This window comes from Rhinatrema bivittatum, chromosome 2, assembly GCF_901001135.1.
Source record: "Rhinatrema bivittatum chromosome 2, aRhiBiv1.1, whole genome shotgun sequence".
NCBI classification, from domain to species: domain Eukaryota; kingdom Metazoa; phylum Chordata; class Amphibia; order Gymnophiona; family Rhinatrematidae; genus Rhinatrema; species Rhinatrema bivittatum.
The window spans coordinates 263345139-263365026 of NC_042616.1; the positions used below are offsets into that span (position 1 = coordinate 263345139).

A 19888-nucleotide genomic window follows, 5' to 3' on the forward strand; every position below is an offset into this window, starting at 1 on the left:
CTATGATATGATATGCGCTGAATGTATTTTTGCAGAGTTTTGTATTATTTCATAATGTCCCTGGCAGTGTAGGGAGTTTATGTAACTGTTACTTAAATGACACCAGACTTTGAATATTTTTTTCAGGGTGAGAAGTCCTTTTTAATTTAATTTAATTTTGATTTATATTCTGCCTCTCATGACACTTCAAAGAGTATTACATTCAGGTGCGGTAGGTATTGTAATCAGGCGAGTGCTGCCCAAACAATTAGGACTGTTTTTGTATCCTTAGACCACATATTCTTGGTCTCTGATTACATCTTTTGGTACCTGATGATCTTCTCTCTTTCCATATATAGTACAGAATAGTCATTTCGCACTGACACTTCTAGTAGCAATGCTGTTTTTGTGGGTTTTTTTTCCCCCCTCCTTTACCACTATGTCTGGTTTTCTAGCATCAAGCTTTTACTGGTCTTGGAATGAGTAATTATACTCTATGATTTCACCAGGCATGTCTGTAAGAAATAATGACATTACGTGTATAGTGAGAAATTGGCAGAGGGTGCAGGGTGGGGGTGGAGCTTCCTTGATTTGCTTGGGCCCCTTCCCCCTCCAACCAAAAACGCATCCTGTTGCCCCTGTTATAAATCACGATGAACATGCTACGTCTCCTTCCCAGCATTAAAACGGTGGTAATACAAACCATTTCTAGTTGGATTTTGTAATGGTAACATGTTTGTGGTGTATCCTGAGGGTTTGTTAAAGCTTGGAAGTAGGGCCAAAAGAAAAATGTTTGAAAACCATCACATTTTAATATTGAAAGGCACACTTAAACGGTACAGATGAGAGGCTTGGCCCTATGTATCAAGTCACACCCACAAAAGAAAGGTAATTTGATAAATACAGTAGTTATTTGACACTGGTAATTTTAGACCAAGGTTGGCAGCTTTGTCATCAATATTTAAACAATGAGTCTGATTTATGAAAGGCTTTTTTCTATTCTCTGCCTATGGGCTCCCCCCCCCCCCAAAAAAAGTATTTGATAATTAATTTCTAATGTTTTTAAATTCTATTGTTCAGAATCACAAGCTTTCCTAGTTACCCGGTCTCTTTGGGAGAGACGATTACATTAGGTCCATTACAAATGCGCGAAGATGAAGCCTCTTGCTAAAAAAAAAAAGAGAAAACAATAAAATCTGTGTCCGGACCCCATCAGTCACAGGAGCCGTGGAAATGTCTGATGAGTGAGGCAATCAAGTGGAATAAAGTAAAACTAAATTACACTTTACTTATTTTCTTTTTTTTTTTTAACCTACGTCGAATTGTTTGTATCTGGAAGTGAGTCGCTTCGACTAGTGACAGTCTAGATAGGATTCCTGCAATTCGTAAACATTTGGCTGGCACCGTTTGAGTACTGAGCGCCGATAAACGCAATTCCAGTCACTATTAATGCAGATTTTTTTTTATTACAATCACTTTTTGTGAGAGAAGCGTGCAGACGTCAGACGACAGTTGTTCTTGAGAGTGAATTTAAGCCATGGAATTGCCTTGGAAGCTTGCAGACACTTGCAGACTGTGCGTGATCGGGAAGTCGTAGCGAGGGCATTAGATAGTTACATTCAGTCGCTGGATGTAATTGTGAACTATTATTTGTATATATATTGTGGGTTGGTAGGGGCGAGACTAGCGTGCACACAGCCCCTCCCCCTTTCATTTTGTTTGCATGTGAACAAGGGCGGTTTTGGATTAATAACATGAATTGACCTTTGTTTCACTCCCTCTCCCCCCCTCCTCCTCCCCCCGCCTACTTGGGCCGGCTCTTCCCTCTGCTCGTGCGCGCTGCTTCTCTGGGTCATTTCAGGACAAGCTGCGCGCGCCCCGAGCGTTGGAATCTTCCCCCGCAGCAACAGCTGCTGCAGGAGCAGCACGAGCCTCCCGCAGCCCCTCCCCCCACCTCAGGTGAGCCGCAGCCCCCCGGAGAGAGAGAGCAGGGGCGCTGACAGAGGGGCAATGCCACTCTGGAAAGCGATGCGGAGCCCACCGTGAGAGAAGTCAAATAAATAATAAAAAAACCAAAAACCTCAATTCCAACGTGTCCATGCAGCTGGTAAGTTTTATTTTGCTCAGACAGAAGAGAGATCCCTAGTGTCGTTTGCTTTCCTTTTATTTTGAAGGCTGGTTTTGTTGCGGTTTTTTTTTTTTTTGCTGACAGTCGGCATGGCTGGAATAGATAACTGGCCTCTAACTTTGTTTATCGAGGTTATTTTCATGATGCAATTTCAGGAGGAAAAAACTCCACATTTCTTTGCTGCGTCAGTAACTGTGATTTGTGGAAAGAATTTGTAAAAGCTCAGGCCATCCAAGTCCAGCAAAACTGTAGCAGTCTGACACCTTTCTCTCTCCCTCTATTGTATATTTGTCTGCAGTTACACCCCGCCTGACTATTGCTAAAGAAACATATTTGTTGTTCTTACAACAACGAGTCAAGACACACCAGAGTAGTTCTACCGACGTGAGCTACATCCTTTTGGAGAGGATTTTAGCATAGCGGTTTACAAGGGATCTCGCGTGTGAACTGGAAGTCAGCAGCTCCTGAGATTGCTATGTATTTTCCTCCAGGAGGAAGTTTCCCTTATCCCTGACCGCTGTGATTTAAAAAAGTCAAACAATTAATGCATTTCAAGGCAAACACATTGCACACGCAAGAAGCCTTTCCTGCCAGCCTGGCACTTATGGTGTCCTGGAAAGCTGCTAGTCAAGGCACTGCTAGTCTTTTTTTTCTCTTGGTATGCAGGACTTGCATACACAGTTCATTATCACCACCAAGGACCGGGACCAGTTGTAAGGAAACAGTGCCCTGGGTGCAAATTGTTGATGGTGACCACCCCTTCTCCTGCATCCTGCCTGCATTTTTTTCTCCCCCCCCGGCATTAATTCCCCCTTTCTTTCTCATCCATTTTCTTCCTGCACCCTCCAGACATTCTTCCTCTTCCCCCTCCTTCTAAGCATTCTCACCCGCCTTCCTCTTCCAGCATCCTTTCCTCCCTCCTTCCAGGCATTCTAGCCCCTTCCATCCTGCCCGCCCAGGTGCCCTACTCCTCCTCACTTATGGCTGGCACTCCTCTGCTGCTTTAACCTCGTATGTGGCTCTGAGCACATTTTTGTGGATGTACCCCCTTTAATTTTTTTCCAGATTGAACCCCCCCCCCCCCAACTCACACCAGCCCCAGTCAATCTAACTCCCCGTCTCAATCCCTGCTTAATCTCCCTGCTTTCTCCACACCCATTCTCTGAATTCCCCCTTCATCACCACCCAGTCTCCAAGTCCCCGCCCTTCCCTTCCTCCTAAGAGATTTCAGCAAGCCTTTTGGTTTACTTATTACAAGTAAAAATAAAACAACTCAATATTCAAATGGTTTGTCCATTTAATTTTTGGAGCTAGATGGACAAAACTGAGGTTTACATTTTTCCCCTCCTCTCTGGCCAAACTTTTGTCTAGACAAATCACAAAAAAGGCAACACTAGATTGTTCTTGGGGGCACAGTTTAACTTTAGTGGGGCAGCACTGCTCAGACAAAATTATCTGGGTAGTTCTTTCTGAGTAAATAACAATCCTTAAATTACCCAGATAGCTTTAGAATAGCTGGTGCGGTTTTGGATTGAATGTCCAGACAAAGTTGTTTGGGTAATTTAACTGGACATAACTGGCTGAATATTGACCTCTATGAAATGACACTGACACACACACACTCCCACCCCAAAGCAACCCAAAACCCCTCCACTGTCCTGCTGCTGAAGAACCATTAGGGGCAGAGTGGCCTATCAGGGCTCTGGGCATACCCTAGTGGGTCGCTCAGGCCAATCACGTGGTTGGTGTTGGTCGCAGAAGCCCCATACCTGCGGAGTCTCTATCACAAACAGCAGCCCCCACAGAAGCATATCTCTTAGCATGGGACTCCACTCACTTCTGCCTTTTTTGTTTTCCCCATGGTGGTGGCAGCTCCATGGGCCTGCTCCCCACATCCCATTCCCCTCCTCCACCATCACTGTGTAAACAGGAAACACTCTTGCTGCCTCCCTTCAAGGCCACCATGCCTCTGTTTCTGCTGCAGGTCTATCACCTGCTCTCTGCTGTACTGCCGTTCCCCCCCCCCCCCCCCCCCCCCCCCCCCGCAGATATGCTCAGGCCATGGCAAAAAAAAAACCCCTCTCTCCCCTTATTGGGAGCCTTTTAGCTGTCTCTTCTCATACCAAGGGACACCTCCAGGAGCTTCAACTTGCAGCCCTGCCGGGATCCCCCCTGACCACTAATGTAAGGAAAAAACATTTTTTTAAATTTATTTATTCAGAGGTGAGAGAGGAAGACAGCCTGTGTGTGTGTGTGTGATCTTGTATGGGAGACCATGTGAGCGAGTGAGCATTGTATGAGCGTAAGAATGAGTGTGAAAGAATGAGCATGTGTGTTTGAGATAAAAAGGCGAGAGTCTTTGCACACATAGCCTCCCTCGATTAATCCAGGACAGTCTCAAGTTGACTGGAATCAAAAGTTTCTGGGTAAGGAGAGCAGAGGATTTTTTAAATGCTTATTTGTTTTAATAATTGGTAGTGTTTGATGTGTTTGCTATTTTGAAATATTTTACTGATGTTTGGGAAATTTTTACACTTTTATATGAAATTTTAATTATTGGATGTTCTATTCATTAGCTATTTTGAAATTTTCTTTTTATTATGGTTTTACTGTTATGATTGATTTTAAATTTCTTGATTTTTGTTTTATGAGGAATGAAAATGTTTCTGTTTATCCTTTGTAGTATTGCATACAGAGCCTGCTTTATTGCAGTTTCCAGTTTAGTTTTTGCATGTTTGTTTATACTTGATGGTCTCTCGATTCTGTATTTTGTGAGGGCTGTCTGTGTTCCACATGTGTAAATGAGGTGAGATATTCTGTGTAGAGATCTATAGCAGATTGGCTTGTTCTGTTTTCCTAATAGGAAGTGTATTCATATTTATTTGATTTATATTTCACATTTTAGATATTTCAAATATTTGCAGTGTTACCTTTTCATAGGCAGAGTTGTTGCTATTTGAGTGCTGGCAGTTAGTGTTGTTTTTGTATGAAAAACGTATTATATTGTAATTCAGTTTTCTCTCTTGTTTCTGAGGGCCAAGCCCACACCCAACTGATGTTATAATAGGCTTAATACTATATGGGTTCCAAGGGTTTTTTTTTTTTGTTTGTTTTTTGCAGGGTTTTCTGTTTGCTACCTCAGCAGTACATGTAAATATAATATACATAAGTGATATTTTTACCTCAGAAAACTGTACTTTGTTGTTTTTCATGTAAAATCTGGTATAAATGCTTAATTTTCAATTATATGAGGGGAGGGCATCACCAGGAAAGGGGAGAGCAAGACTCTAAGGTTTGCTTATAGTGTCTAATACCCTTATGCCAGCCCTGGCTACACTGGCTTTATGTGGGAAACCTGTATTCTGTCTGGAGCTGGGCTGATTTGGGTCAGTGACTTTCCCCAGTCTTGGTCAGGGCTTAATTTTTCTTTGTCTTAAACCTGGAGGAATAGCATGGAAGCAGAGCAAAGGCCCTCCCTTTGCCTGGTCTATGAATTATCCATATACTTGGGATTGGTAATATCACATGAGAAATTTTATTTTTATTAATATGATTTATGTTCAGGTTCATAGCCCGAGTGGGGGATGAGACAAGGTCCCAGTCACCTCAATGCTACACATTTCCGTTTCCTTCCCAAACAACCTCTCACTTGTGTCACTACAGACCAGAATCATTTAGGGATGTGAATCGTTTTTCTGACGGATGAAAATATCGTACAATATTTTCTCATCCGTCAGGAATCGGGGGGGGGGGGGGTGTCCCTGAAAGCGATAGGAAAACCCCACAAAATGTTTGTGGGAATCTCTTATCGTTTTTTTTTGGGGGGGGGAAGAAAGGGCACACAAAAACAACCCCCAAACCCACCCCGACCCTTAAAATGTCATTATTTAGAACCCCCCCCCCCCAAAAAAAAAAGTTTCTAAAGTACCTGTGGTCCAGCGGGGGTCCCAGGAGTGATCTCCCGCTTTCAGGCCATCAGCTGCCAGTAAACAAGATGGAGCAATGGCCCTTTGCCCTTGCCATGGGACGGGTTATCCGTGCCATTGGCCTGCCCCTGTCACATGGTAGGAGCAATGGACGGCTGGCACCATTTTTAAAGATGGCGCAGGCTGCCCATTGCTCCTACCATGTGACAGGGGCCGGCCAATGGCACCGATAGCCCCTGTCACATGGTAAGGGCAAAGGGCCATCGGCGCCATCTTGTTTACTGGCAGCCGACTGCCCAAGAGCGGGAGATCGCTGCCGGGACCCCCGCTGGACCACTAGGTACTTTAGAAAAGTTTTGGGGGAATCGGGAGGGTGGGGTTTCTAAAAAAAAAAAGAGATTTCGGCTTGGGACAGCCGGAAAAAAAAAAAAAAAGAAAAGCGGTCCCGCCGGAAACAAAGATTTCCCGCTATTCTAGTACGAACACGATTCCTGAAACGATTCCGGAACTGATTCACATCCCTAGATACAATCATCATACCAGAATAAAACAGTAATTAACCCTTTCACTAGTGTTATGTAGATAGACAGTAAATCCAACCAAATGGGAAAAGTACTGTAGTGAAGTGTAAGATACCAACATCCGCTATAACATTTCACAACTGAAACTTGCAGTTTTCTTATCTTAAATCAAGGCAGTACAAAAACAATGGGTATGGCCTGTTAGTATGGCAACCAACTTACTCATATGGATAATAAAATAAAAAAAAAACAAAAAACCACGTAAGGAATGCAAAAAGAGGAAGGTTGGGGGAAAAGGCAGTGAAGTACAGAACTTTCACAAAAATGTCTTTATCCCTGAATACTCAAAAGGTGGGCGAGGTGAAACAGATCCACCCCAATGTCACCAGTCTGTAAAGGGTGCATCCTGTCCCAAACACAAAATTGTGTGGGGAAAAAGCAATCAAGAAAATGAAGTCTGTATTGATGGTGGAGCTGACTAGATGACAAACCAAATAGATGAGCACTGCAGGATGTGAAAGGCCTCTCTCCTGGGGAGGTTCCCCAAATGATTTACTTAGCACTAGACAGTGGCTTAAGAGTGGCCTGGTTTCACTCTCCTCTCCTTCAGAAAGACCATGGTCCACCAGTTTTTCTTTCCCAACACTATTTCGTGGGGCTGTAATGCCAGCTAGGGTTTAAGCTTGACTTTGCCTGAGAGGCTGAAGCAATTAAGATGAGATACTGAATTTAGGACAAAAGGCAAGGAAATAAACCTTATCCCTCTTCTGTTAAAATATTCTCTGTGCAAAGTTTAGATTACTTAACTTAGTCTGTTAGGAAGATGATCCAACTATGGGGCTCCTAGGCCTGGATATTTCTGGAATGGAAAGCCTCTATATGTCCCAGCTCCTGACTCGTCCCTCCCTTGTTGGGATTTTACATGTAGTTTGCTGTGAGGCAAGAACAGCTGTTTCTCTCACTCTCTACTTCCAAAGGGGCTGATGCAATAAAACGCACACTGAAAAAGGGTGCTCGTATTGAGTGCCCGTTTTCCTAACTCACACACAGCCATATCCCCTGGGCACTCAATGCGGTATTTAAATGAGGGGCTGCACAAAAAATGGTGCACTAGGGAAGAATTATGCGTCTATAGTGCTCAAATGCATCAGACACCCATAATTGCAACCAGCGCCCAGTATGAGCATCTGTTTTTATCCTAACTCTTTATGCCAATTTCTGTGTTATTTTGGTGAGGTTGCTGAAGACATCCATAGCTAAATGTCCCTTGCTATGGGCGTCTAAATTGTGCGGCCATAATAATTGTTTTTAATCAAGCCAATGTACATTTATTTTTCAATACTGCAAGCAGTTAATTTAAGTGTCTCAAAGATACTAAGTAGGAGGACACGCAGAGGTCCAAATATATTTTTTTCCATGAGCCCTTTACTTGTGAATTGACTTTATGCCACCTCCAGGGCTGAAGTTAAATTTGTGGTGTTAAATGTGCATTGTGGGGTAATAGCTAATAGTCTACATTGAATTTACACATGATGGGCACTATCAGCTAATCATTTGTTTGGGTGTGTATTTTGGAAGCGGTAATCTCCTTATTGGCATCGTGTGCTAGTCTAGCATGAAGACCTTTACATTAGGCTGTGCTCATTTTATTGAATTAGCCTCTCAGAACACAGACTTCTATATCTCCCTCTTGATAATTAGCTCTTCAGGAGAAAAACTGATTGCAGAGCTGCCACGTACACTTCTCTGTTTCTGGCTCCTGGCTTCAACTTCTGGCTGGCCCCACCCCTCATACACACAGACAGAGCCAGCCAAAGTATGCCTTTTTTTTTTTTTACTCCCAGCATTCCTTTGGCTTCCTCCTCTGCTTGCTATGTAGTGCTGTTCTCTGGGCAGACTAAACAGTACAGCCCTTTTCCAGCTTGTTAACATTGTGAGTGCTGGATGCTGGTTCTTGCAGAAGAGCACAGAGGGTTTTGATGTATTATATTCTTTCACCTTGGCTGCGGTGGGTTGCAGTCTCTGTAGGGATGACCCCCCACCCCACCCCTCTTTGGCAGGTCCAAAACACATTATTCAGATCCAGAAGCAGCTCGGTCCATATTGTAAGGCTCTAACACAGGATAAGCTTGTGTGGCAGGAACCTGGATTATAGTAGCTTGCAACAAATTTTGTATAACTCACAGTTAATGGGAATGCACTGAAGAAGGAATGGGGATGGGAGGGCATGGAGAAGTGGAGGCAAGGTGCAGTCACAGAAAAGGAGTGGATGAGCCAGTAGGATGTACCTGTGTAGTGTTGGGGACGCTTTTGTTTGAGGTGGCTGAGCCCAGAGCTCGGAGGGGCAGCTGGCTGTGGAACCACTGAGCCTTCTGGAGAGCGGGTGTGCCGAGGAGGAGTGGGAAACGGAGGGGGTTGCTGTAGGCTCGGGAAGGGTTAGCAGCAAGCAAGAACTTTGCATCATGATGCAGCAGTGCTGGAGCGGGGCACTCACTGTGTGAGCACATACGCAGCAGCACAACAGTAGAAAGAATGTGTCTTTCTGACATGCATACTTTGTGTCCAAGAGATAGCTTATGTGTGGTGTGTTTTTGTCCCAAAGACAACTCATATACACACTCATTCTCCATGCATGATTGTGTCTTTTCATCTGACATAGAGACTTTCACACTCACACACATTCTGACATAGACAAAGACATACACTCTCATTATCAATGTGTGTGTGTGTGTTTGTCAGATAGACACTCACTAACATGCTGAGCCTTAGACAGAGAAAAGTGGGTGTTTGTGTGTGTCTGATACTGGCAGGGAGTGTGGTTGTCTCATTACTTGGCTCAAGAGCTGATTGGTTGGCAAGAGACTAACACCATACCAGGAATCCAGGATATATCTATGAGATATGTTTCAAAACTTGTGAAGGAAGGGGACTGCAGTTCTGTTTGCTCGCCCCTGGTCCACCTCCTTAAAGATGCAGGGGCGCATATGCTTGCGATGTCAATTCCACTGACCTAGGGACACTTGCGCCTGTATGGGAGTGGATTCTTGGTAGTTAGCATTTGCCTGAGTTGCCTCTCCTGCGCTAAGTTCACATCTAGTCAGCACAGCCTACTGACTGACCAACCCAACGGGCTATGCCAGTAGTGCCAGGGCACCCCTTGTCTTCCAGGGCCCTGATTGACCTCCTAGCTTGTTCTTCTGCCTCTCCCTCCGACACAAAGTAGGAAAATCCTTTTAGTACATTTATCCCTTAGGTTTATTTCCTGCCCCCCATAATTACTGTGCAGTATACACATTCTATAACAATAGGTCCTCAGTTTGTTTTCCTTGATTTGTAAGATGCTAATGTATATTTAGTTTATGGCATAAGTCAGTAAGCATTGTCACTAATTTAGCCAAATAATAGTTGCAAAATAATGTGTTGTGGATTTCAGATGCCTAAACATTTGTTTCTTTTGGAGGCAGTTGTCAAGGTGAAAGGCCTGATTTATATAACATGAGCACTTCTTTGGAGAGAGTGAACTGCAATGTAAAGCTGCAATTATGTGAGCAAAAAAAAAAAAAAAAAGGAAATGGTCTTCAAGATTTGCTATTGATACCAGGATTGTGTGGGAAGAAATGAGTCAGTAAACTATTTTCCAAAAGGGGATACTAAGCGAATCATCTCTACAATATAATGTATCATTTTTTGTAGCAATTCTGATTTTTCAATATAAATTCTCCTTTTCAAAATGTGGAAGATTCTTAATGAATGGGTTGACTATGTTATGCATTTATTGCCAGAAAATGCAATTTCAGAGTTGGTATATAAGATAGGTGCCATGAAAAGTTGCAGATCCCGATTCTCAGTGACCGTGCTCTGAAGCCCTGCAGGAGACCAGACCTGTTCTTGGAGATCCTACTGTGTACTAGTAACCTGGATTGGCCACTGTAAGAGACAGAACACTGGCTTGATGGACCTTTGGCCTGACCCAGTATGGCAGCTGAACCTAGTTTCTAGTCCTTGGGGAGACAGGGACTTGGGGGTTCAGTAAAGATCCTGGCAAGGAGTGCCAGCCATTACACACAGCCACACATACTGGTCAGACTCAGCTGATCTCTGCCTTTGATATCATCTACCATCAGATTCTAGCGTATCGACTGAGAGAGTGTGGAATCTCCGGTACTGTTTTAAACTAGTTTAGATCTTATTTGTCTGGGCATCAGCAACAAGCTAGAATTGGACTGAGTAACTCTGCTTGGCATCTTCTAGAGACTGGTGTCCCGCAGGGATCAGCACCCGCAGGGATCAGCACTGTTTAATATCTACATGTCACCAACTTGCAGATTGCTTGCTGGCCTCTGTTCGGGATACCGGGTATATGCGGATGACATACAATTCTATGTCCAAATTGGATCTTCATGAGCAGAAACATTGGACGGGATATCTTCTTATATCTCGACTGTCTGACAGTGCTATTAGGGATGTGCATCGTTTTTATGATGAATAAAAATATCGTACGATATTTCTTAATTTGTCATATATCGGTAAAATCGATAAACGATCGCATTTCCCCTGAATTTTCATTTTTGTTACTTTTTGTTAGTGCGACTAAGCCGAAAAACGATTTTTTACTAAAAAAAAAAAAAAAAAAAGACGATCCGCGGGAAAACAAGATTTTCCAGCAGCCACACAAACCCGAAAGTGCAAACGATCGGGCACCTGATGCACATCCCTAGTGGCTATCTTATAGTAAGGTGGCACTAATCCTCACAAAAGCTAAGTTTGTAGTATTTCAACATGTGATTCTATTGTTAAGATTTCCTTCCATGAAAGTCGATGATAAAGATAACAAGCTTCTTCCCAGGTGAAGAACTTGGTGTTTTTATTGATCCTGCCCTGGTATTTCTCTAAGTAAGGCAGTTATGCGTTCAGAGTTACACAAATTACGAGTTTTTGTGTGGTTTAAAGTCTCTCTTGCATCCTACTGACTTTTGTTCAGTGGTTCAGTGCATTTATTGTGCCAATTCTGGACTACTGTAATTCCCTATATATTGGTTTGCTGACTACATTACTTAGAGCGTTACAATTGTTGTAGAATGTCGGAGCTCATTTTATTTCTGGCCAGTCGATGAGAGACCATATCTCTCCAGTGCTTCAAGAGTTACACTGAATCCCCATGTAAGTGAATAGTCTCTTACAAAATGGCATGCTGGTATATAGGTACTAGCTTTGGACTCTTGCCCATGGGTTAATGCTTTTCTTCAAACCTGTAATCCAAAGCGAGCATTACGTTCATCTCAAAGAGGCATACTTGAAGATCCATCCGTGTGTCAAGCACTCTTTGCAGAGACAAGAGCAAGCTTTCACCATGGCTGCCCCCAGGGCCGGTGCAAGGGGATTGGGCGTCCTAGGCACCTTCAGCTTTGCGCTGCCGCCCCCGGTCGCAGCCCCGACTCCAGGGGCAGGGACCACATGCCGCCACTCCCCCAACCTCCCCCTCCACCCCAAAAAAACCCCTCACAAAACACCTGGTCCAGCAGGGAGCCCGGGAGCAATCTGCTGCTCCTGGGTTATTGACTGCCACTGATCAAAATGGCATCGGTGGCCTTCAGCCCTTACCATGTGACAGGGGCTACCGGTGCTATTCGTTGGCCCCTGACACATGGTAGGGGCTAAAGGCCACTGGTGCCATTTTGGTTAGTGGCAGCCGAGGCCCTGGGAGCAGCAGATCTCTCCCGGGCCCTCCGCTGTACCACCAGGGAGGTGTCGAGAAGGTGGCACGACGGGGGGGCAGAATTTTGCTGCCGCCTGAAGTGGTTGCGAGTGGCAGCGGCGCCCCCTATATCTTGGCACCCTAGGCACAGGCCTAGCTCGCCTAGTTGTTCCTCTGGCCCTGGCTGCCCCCGAGTTTTGGAACTCCCATCCCTATGAATTATGCATGCTGAAATGCACTGAAACATTTAAAGCGTTGCTAAAGACTCATTTGTTTTCTATAGCTTATGCATTTTGATATAGACAATCTGAAGTGAATGTAATCTCGGGATGAAATTTTTTCTTTGAGTAAAATTCTTTTTTTAAATCTTTTGTTATCTATGGTTATCATACTATTGTTTTGCTATTTGCTTATTTTTAATATGGAAGTTTATTTGTGCAGTGCCTAGGGCTTCAGCATTGGTAGTATATAAATATCAAATAAATAAAATAAATATCTCAACATTAAGCAGAATCAAGAATGGATAAAAAAATTTAATTATGTAAAAATCAGAAAGCCACCTGAACCAGATGAAACACATCCAGTGGTACTGTGGAAAAGAGTGGAGTGGTTGTTCTCGACTTTCTTTAATTGATTCCTGAAATCTTAAGTTTGGAAATGTCCCCTAAAGGTACATATAGCATGCCCTTATTAAAAGAAAAAGATTCCAAATAGGCAACTGTATAATACTCTACCTTATAAGACTAAGAGGAAATTCTGGACAATTTTACAAAAGAGATGGTTTCCCTTTTGAAACAAAATCAACAAAAATCAGACTAACTTTACTGTTTTAATAATATAAGCCACAAGTTTCTTGTGGAAATTGACTGATTATATTTATGTAAATTTTCATAATGCTTTTGATATGATAGTATGTGAAAGTCAGGTTCTCACACATTAAAAAAAGATCAGGGTTAGAGACTTACTGAAGAGGAGGCCACGAATGGAGGCTGCTCAGTGTCTGAGCTGGGGTTACTGTTTTATTTTTATCCGTAGTCTAGAGCAGCCTTTCCCAACCAGTGCACCATGCCTTCAGATTTGATCAGGTGTGCCACGGAAAGGTCATCACTGTCTGATGCTCAGATACAGGCCAAAAAAAGGGCTTTGCTGTCAGCACCTCCCAACAGCAAGAAACACCAGTGGTGGTTCTTAAACATGTAGGAGCAACTTTCTGAGAATGTGTAATCACATGTGACTCTTCTTCCCAGCTACACCGCGAGTCCCAGAGTGAGGCAATTAATGAGCATGTGGGGGGGGGGGGGGTTCCTCTCATTGTGCAACACATTTTACGTAGCTCCTCCTGATCTTCTCCCTCCTGAGCTGCCTTCTTTGAGTCCTTCCAGCCTCTGTCTTATCCCCAGACTGAGTGAGATTGGAAGAGCGTACGCTGAGCACTGGATGTGACTCACTCTTGAGTTCTGAGGGTGGTAGCAGTGAAGGAGCTGTAGCAGCCAAGGGAACTGAGCCAGCTGCTAGCACCACACTAATTACGTCTTTCTCCGGCGTTTATATATAGAGGGAGCTGGTCCATTGTGATCAGCTCATGTATGAGTCTGCTACCTCCCCCCCCTTTGTGTTTAAAATTTAGAAGATGCTGGTGGGGCTTTCAGTGCTTTCCCTAGCTCTTATGGCCATACAGGTGCTCTCTATGACTGCACTGCCTGCTAGGTTGTGCACCACACAATAATTTTGTTATTTCTTAGCGTCCAGTCAGATGAATCCAGAACAGGTGAGTTATGCATTCCTACCAGCAGATGGAGACAAGAGTAAACTGATGACATAGTATATACACCCCTGCAGTTACATCAGCCTGCCAGTTTTCTCCGTCTCCAGCAGATGGTGGACATGCTTCTTCCCACCGGGGATTGCTTCATTTTAAAATAAAGGAGAATTAAGGATAACATTCGCCCTGTTCTGCGGTGATACCAAATGGTCCCGCCCCCAATTGAATTCCTGAGGTGATTTTCGTGGTCCCTCAGATGTGTTCCTTGGTCTGGTAGCTGGTTTTGCTGGTGTGGACTTAGCTGCTTGAAAAGGCAGTAGGTGCAGGAAGCAGAGCATGTCAGTTGTGGCACATGCCCTCTCTCCCCACAGCTGGAGATCTGGAGATAGTGTCTGTGCTCAGCCAGGTACAGCTGAGCTCTGGTAAGTTAAAAAAAATAAAAATAGAGACTTAGCAGGAGGTTTTTTGGTGTACAGTGTTCACCCCCCCCACCCCCCAAATATGGTCTCTGTGCTCAGCGTTCTGGTCCAATTCCGGTTCATTCCGATCCGTGGTAAGTCGAGGGACGTGGGCAGCCTGGTGGATTGAGCAGCCTCCTTAGGCTAGGCCCTGCTCCGAGGCTTTTCATTGCGTGCTGTGAGGTAGGCTGCAGCGGCTTTTTGTGTGCTTTCTAAGGCTGCCCTCTACTGGATTGTCGGTCCGACATGTGCGTCTTGCTGTGCGTCCAGGTTGTACACCCAGTTTGTGGGTGCATAGTGGGGCCTTGTAGTCTGTGTGCCCACGTTAAGCTACGTGTAGTGGTCGCACGCTTACCTATGCACACAAGTGGTACTGTGTGCTTTTTTTGCGCTTAATTTGTGGCCACCTAGGTAAGCACTAAGTGTGTGCGCCTAAGTGTTGGACGTATAATTTCTAGGCGCCTAGTTGAGTACCTAACTGGAGGGGGGGGGGGGGGAGCCAGATGCATGCCTCCAGCCGCCACTCAGCACGTTGTTGGCCATAATAGTGCCTGTACCTAAGAAGCCTAAGCTTATGTCTCTTTGCACTGCTTGTTATATACAGGCATCTCAGCCAGGAGTGCCTGCTGATTTGTGCCAGCACTGTTTGGAGGCTCAGGGTGAATTGCCTTCCTCTGATTTCACTAAACCTAGTTCTTTCCAGCCGAATATAGGTCTGGGTAAAGACGATTCAGGTGGGGCGCCTGATTTTGGAACTCCCCTAACTGGTTCCTCAGCAGGGGAAGGTAGCTCAGTGAATACACCTCAGGTCCCTCCCGGTCTGGATGCTTCTTCTTTTTCATGGGTAGAATTTTTCCAGGGGGTGCAGTCCTTGGCTCTGTCCCATGCTCCTAGAGCAGAGGTGCAGGGGGAAAACCTTGTATGGATATTTTGTTGGGCGCCAGAGTACTCCTGGAGCGGCAGCGGGTACTCTGGATGGAGATCCGGACAGCACGGATGATGATCCTGATCCTGCCTCTCTTGAGGATGGTGAAATTCCCCTTGATTAGAACCATATGGAACTATGTTGCTGTTCTTTCATAGAGATGAACTGTCGGCTCTGATTTCCCAGACCTTGAAAATTGCTTAGAATTCCTGGGGCAGAGTCAGTGTCTGAGCCAAAGGGAAAACCCATTTTGGTTTCCTTGCGTAATGCCTCTTTTTTTTCCCAATGATGGAAGCATTCAAGAATTAATTGATCCTGAGTGGGGTGCCCCAGAGGCTATCTTCAAAGGGGGTCAGATTTTGGAAGGCCTGTGCTCTCTGGATCCAGTGATAAGAGAGCGCTTATGTTTTTTCCCAAGGTGGAAATGCACTTGTATGTGCAGTCTCCAAGCAGATCACTATTCCCGTGGAAGGAGAAGCGGCCTTGAAGGATTCTCATGCTAAAAAGATTGAGACCATCCTTAAGTGAGCATTTGAAGCAGTGGCAATGACCTTGCAGATCGCTTCTTGTTCCTTGGTGGCTCGCTATTGTTTGCTTCTCTCCCAGGAGGTTGATGACTCTGGGGTAAACTCCAGGGCAGTTGTGAACTAGCTGTGATTTGATCCGCACTTCAGCCAGAGGGGGGTGGCTTTGATAGCAGTGGCCAGGCATCAATTATGCTTGAGAAATTGGTTGGCTGATGCTACCTCCAAGGTTAACCTCACCAAATTGCCCCTTGACGGCTCACTTTTGTTTGGTGGTGAGTTGGAGAAACTGGACAGTAAGTGGGGCAAATCTCTCATTCCTCATTTGCTGGAGGATAAGAAGCTGGTGCAGCACTCCTTTCACATGAGAGGGCATGCTAGAGGATCCAAGCATTTGACCCTTTGGAGGAGCAGCCTTCAGAGTACTCAACTGTTTGGTGGGTCTCAGTCCTTTTGTCCCTGTCAACCCAGAAGAGGTGCAGGCTCGGGTAGTGGAACCTTCTGAGCCTCCCAATGAAGGTTTGCCGACCCACCTCCGGGAACAGAAGTGGGTTGAAATCACATCAGAGCAGTGGGTCCTGGAGGTGATAAGAGAGGAATATGCACTGGGATTTTGCAGTGTTCCTCTGGATGTATTCAAGGTGTCTCCCTGCCACTCACTACAACCCCCCCCCCCCCAAAAAAAAAAAAAAAAATAGGCAGTGGAAACTGCATTGGCAAGGCTCCTCAGTATGCAGGCTGTGGTCCCAGTGTCCACGTCTCAAGAAAATATGGGGCAGTTTTCCATTATCTTGTTGTGCCAAAGAAGGAGGGCTCTCTTCTTCCCATGCTGGACCTCAAAGGCATCAATAGTCATCTGTGAGTGAAGCATTTTCACATGAAGACGTGCTCGGTGATAATGGCAGAGCAGTCGGGGGAATTTCTTACCTCTCTGGATCTGTCAGAGGTGCATCTCCACATTCCCAACTGACTAGAATACCAAAGCTTCCTGCGGTTCGCAGTTCTGGGATGCCATTTTCTGTTTTGGGCGTGGCCCTTGGTCTGGCCACCACTCCCAGAACCTGTTCCAAGGTAATGGTGGTAGTTGTGACAAAGTTGAGAGAGGTTGGACTCCTAAAACACCCATATTTGAATGACTGGCTTATTCACGCCAAATCGCTGGAAGATTGCTGCCTGGTGATTTGCAAGGTGATTTCCCTGTTGCAGGAGCTTGGCCAGGGGGTGAACCTAGCTAAGAGCAGTCTTCAGCCTATTCAGTCACTGGAATACCTAGGTTCAACACGAAGCAGGCTAATGTGTTCCTGCCAGAAGCTCAAAATCAGAAGTTGCTAGATCAACTCTTGTTGAACATTCTGCGCCCGCCTGTATGGTTTTACCTGCAGATCCTTGGCTTAATGGCAGCGACCCTGGAAGTGGTGCCATTGGTGAGGGCGCATATGTGTCGTCCTCTGTACTCCCTGCTGTCTCAGTGGAATCCACAGTCTTAAGACTATTCAATTCGGTTCCATCTGCCGTTGGAGGTTGTCTTCCAACTTCAGTGGTGGCTGCAGGTGGATCATCTATGGAAGGAAGTTTCACTATCCCCTCCGGACTAGCTAGTCCTGGATGCAAGTCTCCTTGTTTGAGCTCGCTGTCAGGAGCTGATGGCTCAAGGGCTCTGGAGTGCAGAGACTCTCTCTGGAACATCAATCGCCTGGAGGCCAGGGTGGTTCAATTGGCATGTTTACAGTTCGGCGACAGACTTGCTCAGTCTGAATGTCGGACAATGCAATGACTATGGCTTAAATTAATCGGCAGGGGAGGTACCAAGAGCCATTAAGTGTCTTGGGAAATAGATCATGTTCTAGAATGGGCAGAGGTGCATCTCCAGATGATCTCAGGCTCACATATTGCAGGCTAGGACAACAAAAGAGCAGACTTTCTCAGTGGGGAGAGTCTGGTCCCAGGAGAGTAGGTGGTGTCAGGTGAGGAGTTTCAGCTGATTTGGGATCTCTGGGGTCTCCCGTTCCTGGACCTGTTGTTGACTTATGCGCAGTGCGTACGTTTCATGATTCTTCCACTGCAGAAGAGATCTGGTGTCATTGGGGATCAATGCCCTAGTGCAGAAGTGGCTAGAAGACAAGTTGTTGTATGCCTTTCCTCCATGGCCCATGTTGAGCAAATTGATTTGAAGGATGGAATGCCACAGAGAGATGGTGCTCTTGGTTCCTCCAGATTGGCCCAGGAGATCGTGGCATGCAGATCTGTGGAGGCTCCTGGTGGATTTGCCTCTTCGACTTCTGCACATAGGAACCTTTTGCAACAGAGGCCTGTCCTTCACAAATATCTAACTCTATTTTTGTCTTACGGTATGGCCCTTGACAGGACTCACTTGCTGAAATGTGGAGATTCTGCAGCAGTGAACTCTGCCTTGCTAAGAGCTAGAAAGCTGTTCACTTTCTTGGCCTATGTGCAGATTTGGAGAGTGTTTGAAGCCTGGTGTGAGGATCATGGTTCTTTTCCTTGTTCGGTCAAGATACCATTCATTTTGGAATTTTTGCAGGATGGCTTGAATAAAGGCTTGGCCCTTTATTCCTTAAGGGCACAAGTAACTGCTCTCGCCTGTTTCAAGGGTCTGGTCAGTGGTGGATCCTTGTCAGCTCATTCTGATGTGGTTTGTTTTCTGAAAGGAGTGGAAGATCTTCATCCTCCTTTGTGTTTCCGGTGTCCCTATAGAGTCTCGTTTAGGATTTTTTGGTAGGCCCTACATTTTGTCTGCTATATCCTCTGTCCTTGCGGTTTCTGACCTTGGCAAGAGTGTTCCTTGTGGCAAATTGTTCTGCGTGCAGGGATTCCAAGATGCAGACATTGTCTTGCCGGGAGCTGTTTCTCTTTTTACCGAAAGTGGTCTCTGAGTTTCAATTGAGTCAGTCTGTCTCCCTGCCATCTCTGGTCACGGAGAGAGATGTAGAAGAGTCTCATCTATTGCGGCCCTTGGATGTCAAGCAGCATATTGTCAGGTATATGGAGCTCACTGGGCCTTTGTGTAAGTCAGATAGCCTGTTTGTTCTCCATGGCAGTATTAGACAGGGAGAGCCAGTCTCACAGGCTACAATAGCTCAATGGATTTAGGAGGTAATTACGACCGCATACGTGGAAGCTGGGAAGTCGTTATCTAGTCGAGTTTGGGCCCATTCCATTTGAGCTCAGGCAGAGTCATGGGCAGAAGTTAGATTGTTGTCTCCCATCGACATTTACCAAGCTGCGATGTGGTCCTCCTTACACACCTTTCTAGGTATTATCATCTGGATGTGCAGGCTTGGGAGGATGCAGCCTTTGCACATGTGGTTTTGACAGGACTGTGGGTAGCCTGCTGCCCTATTTGGGAGTAGCTTGGGTACATCCCACTTGTTCTGGATTCATCTGACTGGATGCTAAGAATTGAGAAATTACTACTTACCTGATAATTTCCTTTTCTTTAGGACTATCAGATGAATCCAGTTTCCCTCCCTTGGCTACCGTATGATTGCATAATGATCCTCCTGTGTGCCTACGTGTTACAGGGCTTACTGGTAAGTGTTACTCCAGTCTCTAGACCAGTGGTTCTCAACCTTTTTCCCCTCGTGACACACCTGACAGATCATGCTCACATGTGTGACACAATGCTCATTACAATTCATGGTGGAAATAAAAAAAATAAAGGCCCAGTATTATTTTTATTGTTAAGAATGACACAAGGGAAAGACAAGTACTCTGTCTGAATAGAAATTGCATAACTAGTAAACATCCCATACCAAAAGAATTTCCAGCACTCAAACAGTAACCACCTTACCTAAGAAAAGGCAACACTGAAAATATTACACCAGGCCTTAAGGCACCTATACACCTCCTATTAGGAAAATGGACCAAGCTGGTGTAATAGAGCCCTACGCAGAAACTACACGCCAGCAGAGAACCTCAAAGAATAAAGAGGCCATAAAGCATAACTAGA

At 45.2% G+C, this 19888-nt stretch overlaps 1 protein-coding gene across 2 annotated transcripts in view; it reads left to right on the forward strand.

Moving 5' to 3' along the window:
* Positions 1 to 1792: 1792 nt before the first annotated feature.
* Positions 1793 to 19888, forward strand: part of THRB (thyroid hormone receptor beta) — a 462866-nt gene continuing 444770 nt past the window's right edge. For both annotated transcript variants that reach the window (XM_029589453.1, XM_029589455.1), the window contains exon 1: positions 1793 to 2086. The gene's annotated coding sequence lies outside the window, so the exon portion shown is untranslated. The remainder of the gene's footprint in view (positions 2087 to 19888) is intronic.